This window comes from Rhinopithecus bieti, unplaced genomic scaffold, assembly GCF_001698545.2.
Source record: "Rhinopithecus bieti isolate Rb0 unplaced genomic scaffold, ASM169854v2 scaffold_5179, whole genome shotgun sequence".
In the NCBI taxonomy this organism is placed as follows: domain Eukaryota; kingdom Metazoa; phylum Chordata; class Mammalia; order Primates; family Cercopithecidae; genus Rhinopithecus; species Rhinopithecus bieti.
Window position 1 is genome coordinate 1,517,372 of NW_016804741.1, and position 10,782 is coordinate 1,528,153.

Sequence of the window (10,782 nt, forward strand, 5' to 3'; positions counted from 1 at the left end):
TATTTTTAGTAGAGACGGGGTTTCACCGTGTTAGCCAGGATGGTCTCGATCTCCTGACCTCGTGATCCGCCCGTCTCGGCCTCCCAAAGTGCTGGGATTACAGGCTTGAGCCACCGCGCCCGGCCAACACATGAGTCTTTTAACCCACCATTGTTCTCTCCCACTTAAGGTCTTGGAACTACCATTCAGAATTGAATGTTTCATCCAACCTGCTTTACCCAGCTTCCTTGTCTTTCTAGTGTCAGCTTACATATTAACAGTACCTACTGAGACAACCCTCCCCACACCTGTTTCTTTCTAATACCTACACACTTGTAATCACTTACTTGTTTTTCATCTATTTTTTTTCCATAGTGTGTTAAGTGCTTAGAAACAAGAACTTCTTGTTCACTACTCTTAAAATACCTAGCACATTGCCTGACCTGTCTGCATTGCATGCTTAAAAAATGTTTGTTGATAGGCTTAGAATATCAGTTTAGAGAATAGGATATGAGTAAGGAGTTGCATTAGGTTAACAGACTGCTGGAAATAGAGAGATGGATATGATTTAGAATTGTGCTCACAAAAGGCCTGCTTTTTAATTTACCTTGCCCTTGGATGAATTCTTCAAGTCTTGTGGTCAGTTGAAGGGAGAAAGGGAACCCAAGAAAGCTTTATTTTTTTCTTAACTTCCAATAGTAATGTTTCAGCTAATTTACCTTCACATACCAATTAGGATAATGTCTGATTTTAATAAATCTAAACAAGTATAAGAATCCTATAAGTGTACAGTTAAAAAAAAATTAAAACCTTTGTTAATATACTGACCATGAAGAACTTTTATAGTTGTCTTATTTCAGTATAATCAGTATGACTAGTATGACATACTGAAACAAATTGCTGCTTTTCTATAAGGCTGCTGAATTTTTATTTCTGTGAATAGGGATGATTTATAATCTAGCTCCTTTTTCTTTGTCACTCTTGTGTTGACAAAAAAGTCTTATTTATTGTTTATAATTTTAACCAAATATAGCATTAACATGGGGATCAATAACCCCAGTGCATGAGTTTGATGAACAAAAATAATGACCTCACTTTAAATTACACGAGTTTTAAATTTTTCATTTCATTTCTTAATTTTCTATTTTAGATTTAAAGGTTACATGTGCAGATTTGTTACATGGGTATATTTTATAATGCTGGAATGTGTGTTTTTCTAGAACTCGTCACCTAAATAGTGAACATTGTACCCAGTAGGTAGTTTATCAATCTCCCCCACCCTTTGGGAGTCCCCACTGTCTGTTATTTTCATCTTTATGTACCTGTGTATCCATTGTTTAGCTCTCACTTTATAAGCGAGAACATGTGGTATTTAATTTTCTGTTTCTGTGTTAATTCACTTAGGATAATGGCTTCCAGCTACATCCATGTTGCTGCAAAGGACATGATTTCATTCTTTTTCATAGCTGCATAGTATTCCATGGTGTCTATGTACCACATTTTCTTTAATCTACCAGTGATAGGCACTTAGGTTGATTCCATGACTTTGCTATTGTGAATAGTGCTGTGATAAACATGAGTGTAGATGTCTTTTGATAATACGATTTCCTTTCCTTTGGGTAGATAACCAGTAGTGGGATTGCTGTATTGAATGGTAGTTACATCTTTAGTTCTCTGGGAAATCTCCGTACTGTTTTCCACAGGGGTTGAACTGATTTACATTCCCACCAGCAGTGTATAAGTGTTCCCTTTTCTCCATATCTGGCAACATCTGTTAATTTTTGGCTTTTTAATCATAGCCATTCTGACTGCTGTGAGATGGTATCTCATTGGATTTAAATTTGCAATAAGTAAGCATTTTCTTCACTTTGCCAAATCCTGATGGAAAATTGCTGTTTTGAATCAGGCATTCCCCCCAGCCCCACCCACCCTTAGTCTTGTGACTGACATCAGAAAGGCCTTGTATACCTAGATCGGAGAGTTTCATCAGTGGCACTGTTAACATTTTGAGTTAGATAATTCTTTGTTGTGTCATTGTAAGATGTTTAGCAGCGGCATCTCCTAAGTACCTGTGTCATCATCCTCCAAAGTTGTAAGAACAAAAAATGTCTCCCTGGGAACAAAACTGTCCTCAGTTGAGAACCACTTACTAAATCATAAGTTTTATTGCTAACGAGTTTGGAAAGTTCTAAAGAAAACCATTTAGATCACAAATTGGACACAGTAGGCAGTTAGTCATCTGCTTTACATGACTTTGGCAACTGCTTAATGCCAGACTTTACATGAATCCCCTTTGAAAAAGCTGAATAGACCTTAACTTTTTTTCCTTTCTCTTCATATTTTTACCTATTAAAATGTGTTTATTTGGCTTTTGGGATTACTGATGGTAGCATTCAGGATAGACTGAGTTGTGCTATGGTAACAACTCAAAAATCTTGGTGTCACATACCAACATGGGAGTGTTTCTTGTATTGCTACATTTTGCAAGTTGGCCAAGGGCCCTGCTCCATGATTTTGTACTGTAGATCCCAAACTATTGAAGCTGTCACCATCTTAAACTTTATTAGAAGAGAGCATTCTGGAGGATCTCCCTCCAGCAAGTAAATTCTGTGGCTTAGAAGAAACACATCTCATTTCCATTCATTGTCGGTCACATGGCTTCACCTAAGTAGGAAAGTGCCCAGAAGTGCAGTCCTACCCTGTGTCCTGAAGGCAGGGAGCTGGAATATTTCGTGAACATTACTAAGCATTATTACATGTACTGGAAATCGTAGTCTTTGTGTTCAGACTTATTTCAGTCTTGACCCTGGCGCTTATTGACTAACCTTTCAGAGCTCCTGTTTACTTACGTAAAATAGGAATAATAATGTTTTCCTAGTAGAAGAACTATAAAGATAAGTAGGAATGTTTCAATAACGTATATAGCATATTCTGTATAATTTATGGTATTTATGAGAATAATAGTTATTATTTTACAGGTTGGTTATTGGTGTATTATATGTCACCTAAATGGGAGGCAGAAATGTGATAGGCTACTAATCTCTTGGAAAAGTGGGATTGTTAAGGTGGTTTATAAAGCAGAGCCTTGGAATGCTAGAATGAGGGGCCATTTCACTGTTGCTCTTAGAATTAAGCATGTAGGAAATTTTCAGTAACTTGTAGGATATTATGAGACCAAGAAATATCTGATATAATAAGGCAAACATTTTAATAGTATTTCTGTTTTGCTTTCTACTGAATATCTCAAACTTTGATATTTATACTCTGTTTAGGATTTAGCTGTCAAGATTCTTGATTGACATAGAGGTTGTCAGGTTTGGTTTTGATTTTCTTAAACTCTTTTGTTATTGTGGGTGAATTAATGTGAATTAAGGAAATACCTTTCCTAAGCTCCATAAAGAATATTCAAGTGCTTTAAAGAAATATTTTGTGTATGTTGTAATATATTTACAAAGTTTCTTTTAATTATTGAAGAATGATACCCTTTGCACATGGAGCTATTTATTTAAACTTATAATTTTGAATATCTATATATATTTTGTTTTGTTTTGTTCTTTCTTCCTCTCCTCCCCCTGACTCAAAACAGTCTGTATTAGGTCTGTACCATGTCACTGAAACTGCTTCTAAGAGTAATACCAGGAACTGCTAACTTATCCTTAACTAACTGGAAATCTCTGCTGCCTTTAGCACTGTAGACTACACTCTCCTTGCAATGATCTTTTTCCATAATACTACTTGTGATGGTTAAAATCGAGTGTCAACTTGATTGGATGGAAGGATGCAAAGTATTGTTCCTAGGTGTGTCTCTGAGGGTGTTGCCAAAGAAGGTTAACATTTGAGTCAGTGGACTGGGAGAGACAGACCCACCCTCAGTCTGGGTGGGCACCATCTAATTAGCTGCCAGCATGGCTAGAATAAAGCAGGCAGAAGAAAGTGGAATGAGCAGACTTGCTGAGTCTTCTGGCCTTCATCTTTCTCCTGTGCTGGATGCTTCCTGCCCTCAAACATCAGACTCCAAGTTCTTCAGCTTTGGGACTCTTGGACTTACCCTAGTGATTTGCCAAGGGCTCCTGGACCTGCACTCTTGGCTTCCCTACTTTTGAAGTTTTGGGACTTGGACTGGCTTCCTTGTTCCTCACGTTGCAGATGGCCTATTATGGGACTTCACTTTATGAGTCAATACTCCTTAATAAACTCCCCTTCATATGTATATCCATCCTATTAGTTCTGCCCCTCTAGGGAACCCTAACTAATACACTACTCTTTGCCAAATGGTTCCTCCTCCTTAGGTGCTGTTCTGGTCTGAGCCTCTTCACCTGAATATCCTTTAGGATGTTATCCTTGACCCTCTTTTTCACACTTATGTCAGAGCTTCCAAACTGCTGGACTGAATGTGGCTCAGAGACATATTTTGTTAGACCTGTGTACTGATTTAAAGAAAAAAACAGATGTGAGGTAGTTGGTAGCATTTAAGGGGTGATTTCACCAAAAATTCATATTTCCAGCTTCTCTAAAAAAATTAGAATGGCTGTCTACACTGAGCCAGGATTTCCTTGTGGCAGACTCAGCAAGAGGTGAGCAGTGGCTGGAGGTTTCAAACAGGGTTTCACCCACCACTATCTCCACCTGGTCTGCTAACTTAAATTTCCTTTCTCAGTCAAAAATACCTAGTTCCAGCTGGACATGGTGGCTCCCGCCTGTAATCCCAGCACTTTGGGAGGCAAAGCCAGTGGATCACCTGAGGTCAGTAGTTCAAGACCAGCCTGGCCAACATGGAGAAACCCTGTCTCTACTAAAAATACAAAATTAGCCGGACCTGGTGGTGCATGCCTGTAATCCCAGCTACTCGGGAGGCTGTGGCAGGAAAATCGCTTGAATTCAGGAGGCAGAGGTTGCATGCAGTAAGCAGAGATTACACTGCTATACTCCAGCCTGGGGGACAGAGCACGACTATGTCTCAAAAAAAAAAAAAAAAAAAAAAAAAAAGGCTTAGTTTCCATGCCAAAATCTTGACATTATCTTATCCCCTTTTTGGTTTATTCCTTACTTTATTAGACTTTGTAGATGTTTAGCTTTCTTACTGCTTAGTTTATCTCAGTATTCTATTTTGTAATCTATTCATTGCTACTTTTTGTTTTGATGGACTACTTCTGTTTTCTATGTTTAATACTTGGTAAAGCTTCCCCAAAATATAAAAATATATATGTGTATTTATGTATGTGTTTTTAAGTACAATATTGAGAGATTCCTCTAGCCTAGTGGTAATTAGATGCTGGTCTGTAAACTGATCTCACTGGTAGCATAACAACATTTAGTATAAGATAGTGAGATTTTCATAAAGCAAATTTAATCAATTTAAATAAACATATATATGTCATCTTCTTTCAACAGAAGGGTTTAAAGTGTCCTTTTATGAATTTGTGGTGGCAGTAGTTGAGAGTGAATAAAAAAAAATGTCCTCACTTGACAAAATTAAGAGTTGGTAACTCTGTATTTCTTACAAATCTCTTTCTGTTTTAAAGTCTGTGAACCAGTAATCTATTTCCAGCCATGTAGCCAGTTTAAGGATCTCTTGTATAACATCTCCAACAGATCTTTAGCCCCTCATTTGAGCTTCTCTAACAAGAGTATACTCAGATATCTAAGCAATAAGTTGAAGTAGTGACGGATAAAGAAGAGTATAGTGGCAAGAAAGTGGCATCAGGGAGACAGATCTGTGGCACAGTGGGCACATGTTAGCACCTTTTATCAGTCTCAGGGGTAGTGCTTGCTCACTTGAGATTTGTTAACAGAAAGTGGAGCTCTTAATTTAAATGTGTACATGAGATTGTACAACAGCAAACCACTACCTTTTACTGAGCTCTTACTGTGTGCCAGGCAGTGTGCTAAATGCTTTGCATATGTGGCTTATTTATGCCTCATGGAAAGTAGGGGTTGCTATTTTCATCCCTATTTTTTAGAGAATGAAAATGAGACTTGAGGACATTGAGAATGAATAATTTGCTTAAGCTTCGTAGCTAGTAAGTGACTCTAGAAGGCAGGCTAGTCAGATAGCTAGTAAGTGACTCCAAAAGGTAGGCTTTGAGAATCCCAAGACCTTTAAATCAAAACTTCCATTTCCATATTTAAAAAGAAAACGAACAAAGAGAAACCTAGTACCCTTCTTTATTACAGGACAGAATTTCTACAGCAGTTTTCAAGTATATGAAGCATCTGCTCATGTTTGAAAGTTTTACCCCAAGTCTCAGACCACATTTTAAATCACAAAATAAGCTTGCCAAAACAAATCAAGTAAGTACATTGGTTTCTGCCATAACCTGTGTTTATGAACTCCTGTTTTCATGCATTTTCCAACTTCCAAAATTTTAATTTATCATGGGCCCTTGTTGTATTAAGAATTAGCCAGATTATTTTGTATTATAGAATGTTAATAAATGAAACAACCCTTCTCTGTTAATAAAATAAATGATTGTTTCAATTTTAGGGTCCTTGAGTTCCTAGGATACTGTATATTTTAGCATTCTTACAGCACTTTATACTTCCAGAATAGTTTATAATCATTAGTTAGCTGTTTCCCACACAATCTCTGTGGAATAGATTGGCATTCTTTCTTGTTGTTTTACTGATGAGAAGAGAGATAGATACAGGCAATTTGACTGGCTTTCTAAATTTACACAATAAGTCAGTAACCGTCTGGATTAACATTCAACTTTAGATTCCTAGTTTTTTGCTGAGTTCACGGGCTGTTGTTGTCTCAGAAAGCTGGTGATTTTTTCAATTTACCTGCCAAATGGATTGATTTCGGGTTGCTGGGAAAGCTCTAGATGTTGACATTCCATGAGGCTAGCATGTACGGCACAGAGATAAGCAACCCTTTCATTTTCAGCTGGTGTCCATAAGGAGTGTGTTTAAGATACAGGTGAAAACTCAAAGGTTTGAAAGAGCAAACTCCATCTCTTTTTCTGAATCTTTCTTTCCTAGATTCTCAGTATCTTAATAAACCTAGACCTGCGTCACAGCTGTACCCTGCTAAATATTACACAACTCTCATCTCTCCACATCCTAAATTGTGGCGTATCTAATGTTCCTACAAAGAGACCAGATTCTAGTCACAGTCTTACCCAGGTTATACCTATCACTTTATCTCCATCTTGTTTTCCCTATCACCTGGAATAGTACAGAAGCCATTCCTGCCTCCGGTCTTACTCCCTTAAACCATTCTTTTATGCTACTAAAGTGAACTGCCACAAATGCAAATCTGACTACCACTTTCCTGTATCACTTATATTTTTAATTTTTATTTTTTGTATATTCTGATGTTTTGACATCTTAAAAAACCTTTCTGGCTGAGGAGGGGCCGTTCCTACTGGGGTTAGTTGGTTCTTAGAGATAACAAAGGGCAGGTGCAGCCTGGAGCATGACTTTGATATGCAAACTAACCAGTCCTAAGCCAGACCTCCTCTGTCTGACCCGTACACCCTAGGAAACAATAGTCCTTTGCTTTAATCATCCCAGGGCCAGGTACCAGACCACTGGGGACCACCTCTAAATCCCAAAACCCACCAGAATTATTCACACTAGCTAGTCCTAAACTGTTTACCCTTCCCTGCTTTGTATTTTCCACAGGAACTCCAATAAAGACTCTGGCCTAGACTTCCTTTTTTTTTTTTTTGAGACAACAGTCTTGCGCTGTCACCCAGGCTAGAGTGCAGTGGTGCGATCTTGGCTCACTGCAAGCTCCGCCTCCTGGGTTCATACCATTCTCCTGCCTCAGCCTCCCGAGAAGCTGGGACTACAGGTGCTCGCCACCACATCCAGCTAATTTGTTTGTATTTTTAGTAGAGACGGGGTTTCACCATGTCAGCCAGGATGGTCTCAATCTCCTGACCTCATGACCTGCCCACCTCGGCCTCCCAAAGTGCTGGGATTACAGGTATGAGCCACCGTGCCTGGCCCTCTAGCCTAGACTTTCTACCCTTGCTACTCTATTCTACCTGCTGACAGTCCCCCAGTCCTTTCCCACGTGGCCCTGCGTGGCATGCCATGCCTTCTGTTTCTAGGGATTCAAGTATAAATTTCCTTCGTAACTATCACTTCTTAATCACTTGATTAAAACAAATTTTTTTATTTTAAATATGGGCATATTTTAATATACTTTCTAACCTAATCCTTATGATGACTTCTTAGTCCTATAGGATGAAGTCTCCTTATCACGGCATTTAAAAGAGGTCTTTCATGACAGGTCCTATTTACTTCTCCAGCGTCACCTCCCATCACTCCTTTCTTTAGATATATGCACTAGAATAAATTATTTATACTCCCCATGGCCTGTGTATTTCATGCCCATGAACCTTTTTTTCGTGCTTTTATTTAAATGCTTTTCCACTTCACATTTACTTCATCATCTGGTTAGCTCTTTCTAATCCATTATTACTGGACCCAGCAGTCAATAGCAGGAAATCTTCCTTGAACCAACAGGTCAGACTCTTTGCCACTTTGTGTACTATCACTTCTGCTAGATCTTCTCCTTTGGCTTCTCTGGATTTTAGGGAAGGCATAACACTGGGCACAAAAGTAAACAACCTTATATAGAGGGCTTAACCAGCTCCCATAGTTATATAAGATCAAATTCCTGTGATGAAACCTATATGCTATATAATTCCTAATGGTTTGTATTGTTACTATTTTTTATTAAATCTGGATATACAATTTGCTGCTACTAAGCCATGAAGTAGGAGCTTTGGAACTGAGCTTGAGTATAAGTTAGAAGGGCCTTGAAGAGACTGTTAACAGTCACTTCAGGAAGCTATTGGTGAAAGTTTAAACAAGGTGAGAGGTATTACTGGAAACGAAGAAAGGTGACTCTTGTGACATAGTAGCAGAAATTTTAGCTATGCTGGAAATTTATTTTCCATGAAACAGTAGAAAATAAGTATAGCTCAACTGCATGATCTCACTAAAGAGGTTTCTAGGCAATGTTGAAGGTGCTATCTGGATTCTTCTAGCCTCTATAGCAAAAGACAAAAGGAGAAAGGCAAGCAAGAAAAAAAAATGTTCAATATGAAATAGCCACAACTTTTGGGTTTGAAAATACTTTCTTTCATTCCTAACCTCTGCAGACAGTGAATGATGCCAAAATTAAGCAATCTGTTCCAGACAGAGCCAATCCAGGGAACTCTGAGTAAAATGATGAAGATGAAAAGGCATAGCTATAAAAGGCTTTGTTAAGAACTCAGGAAGCTTGGTGGGCGGTTCCAAGATGGCCGAATAGGAAGAGCTCCAGGCTACAGCTCCCAGCGTGAGTGACACAGAAGACGGGTGATTTCTGCATTTCCCGCTGAGGTACCAGGTTCATCTCACTGGGGTGTGTTGGACAGTGGATGCAGAACAGTGGATGCAGGACAGTGGGTGCAGCCCACCTAGTGACAGCTGAAGCAGGGCGAGGCATCGCCTCACCCAGGAAGCACAAGAGTAAGAGAATTCCCTTTCCTAGCCAAGAGAAACCATGACACACAGCACCTGGAAAATCGGATCGCTCCCACCCTAATACTGCATTTTCCCAAGGATCTTAGCAAACGTCACACCAGGAGATAATATCCCACACCTGGCTCGGAGGATCCCACACCCATGGGGCCTCCCTTATTGCTAGCACAGCAGTCTGAGATCTAACTGCAAGGTGGCAGGAAGGCTGGGGTAGGGGCGCCTGCCATTGTTGAGGCTTGAGTAGGTAAACAAAGCATCCAGGAAACTCGAACTGGGTGGAGCCCACTGCAGCTCAAGGAGGCCTACCTGCCTCTGTAGACTCTACCTCTGGGGATGGCATAGCCAAACAAAAGGCAGCAGAAACCTCTACAGATGTAAATGTCCTGGTCTGACAGCTTTGAAGAGGGTAGTGGTTCTCCCAGCATGGAGTTTGAGATGTGAGAACAGACAGACTGCCTCCTCAAGTGGGTCCCTGACCCCCAAGTAGCCTAACGGGGAGGCACCCGCCAGTAGGGGCAGACTGACACCTCACACGACCAGGTACCTCTCTGAGATGAAGCTTCCAGAGGAACGATCAGGCAGAAACATTTGCTGTTCAGCAATATTCACTCTTCTGCAGCCTCCACTGCTGCCACCCAGGCAAACAGGGTCTGGAGTGGACCTTGAGCAAACTCCAACAGACATGCAGCTGAGGGTCCTGACTGTGAGAAGGAAAACTAACAGAAAGGACATCCACACCAAAACCCCATCTGTACGTCACCATCATCAAAGACCAAAGGTAGATAAAACCACAAAGATGGGGAAAAAACAGAGCAGAAAAGCTGAAAATTCTAAAAATCAGAGTGCCTCTCCCCCTCCAAAGGAACGCAGCTCCTTGCTGGCAATGGAACAAAGCTGGATGGAGAATGACTGACGAGTTGAGAGAAGAAGGATTCTGATGATCAAACTTCTCAGAGCTAAAGGAGGAAGTTCGAACCCATCGCAAAGAAGATAAAAACCTTGAAAAAAGATTAGACAGAGGGCTAACTAGAATAACCAATGTAGAAAAGTCCTTACATGACCTGACAGAGCTGAAAATCATGGTACAAGAACTATATAACAAATGCGTAAGCTTCAGTAACCAATTTGGTCAACTGGAAGAAAGGGTATCAGTGATTGAAGATCAAATGAATGAAATAAAGTGAGAAGAGAAGTTTAGAGAAAAAAGAGTAAAAAGAAACGAACAAAGCCTCCAAGAAATATGGGACTATGTGAAAATACCAAATCTATGTCTGATTGGTGTACCTGAAAGTGATGGGGAGAGTGGAACCAAGTTGGAAA

General features: G+C 39.8%; 1 protein-coding gene across 2 annotated transcripts in view; it reads left to right on the forward strand.

The window, feature by feature from the left end:
* OTUD6B (OTU deubiquitinase 6B) overlaps positions 1–10,782 on the forward strand; it is a 57,885-nt gene that overhangs the window by 17,529 nt on the left and 29,574 nt on the right. The window lies entirely within an intron of this gene.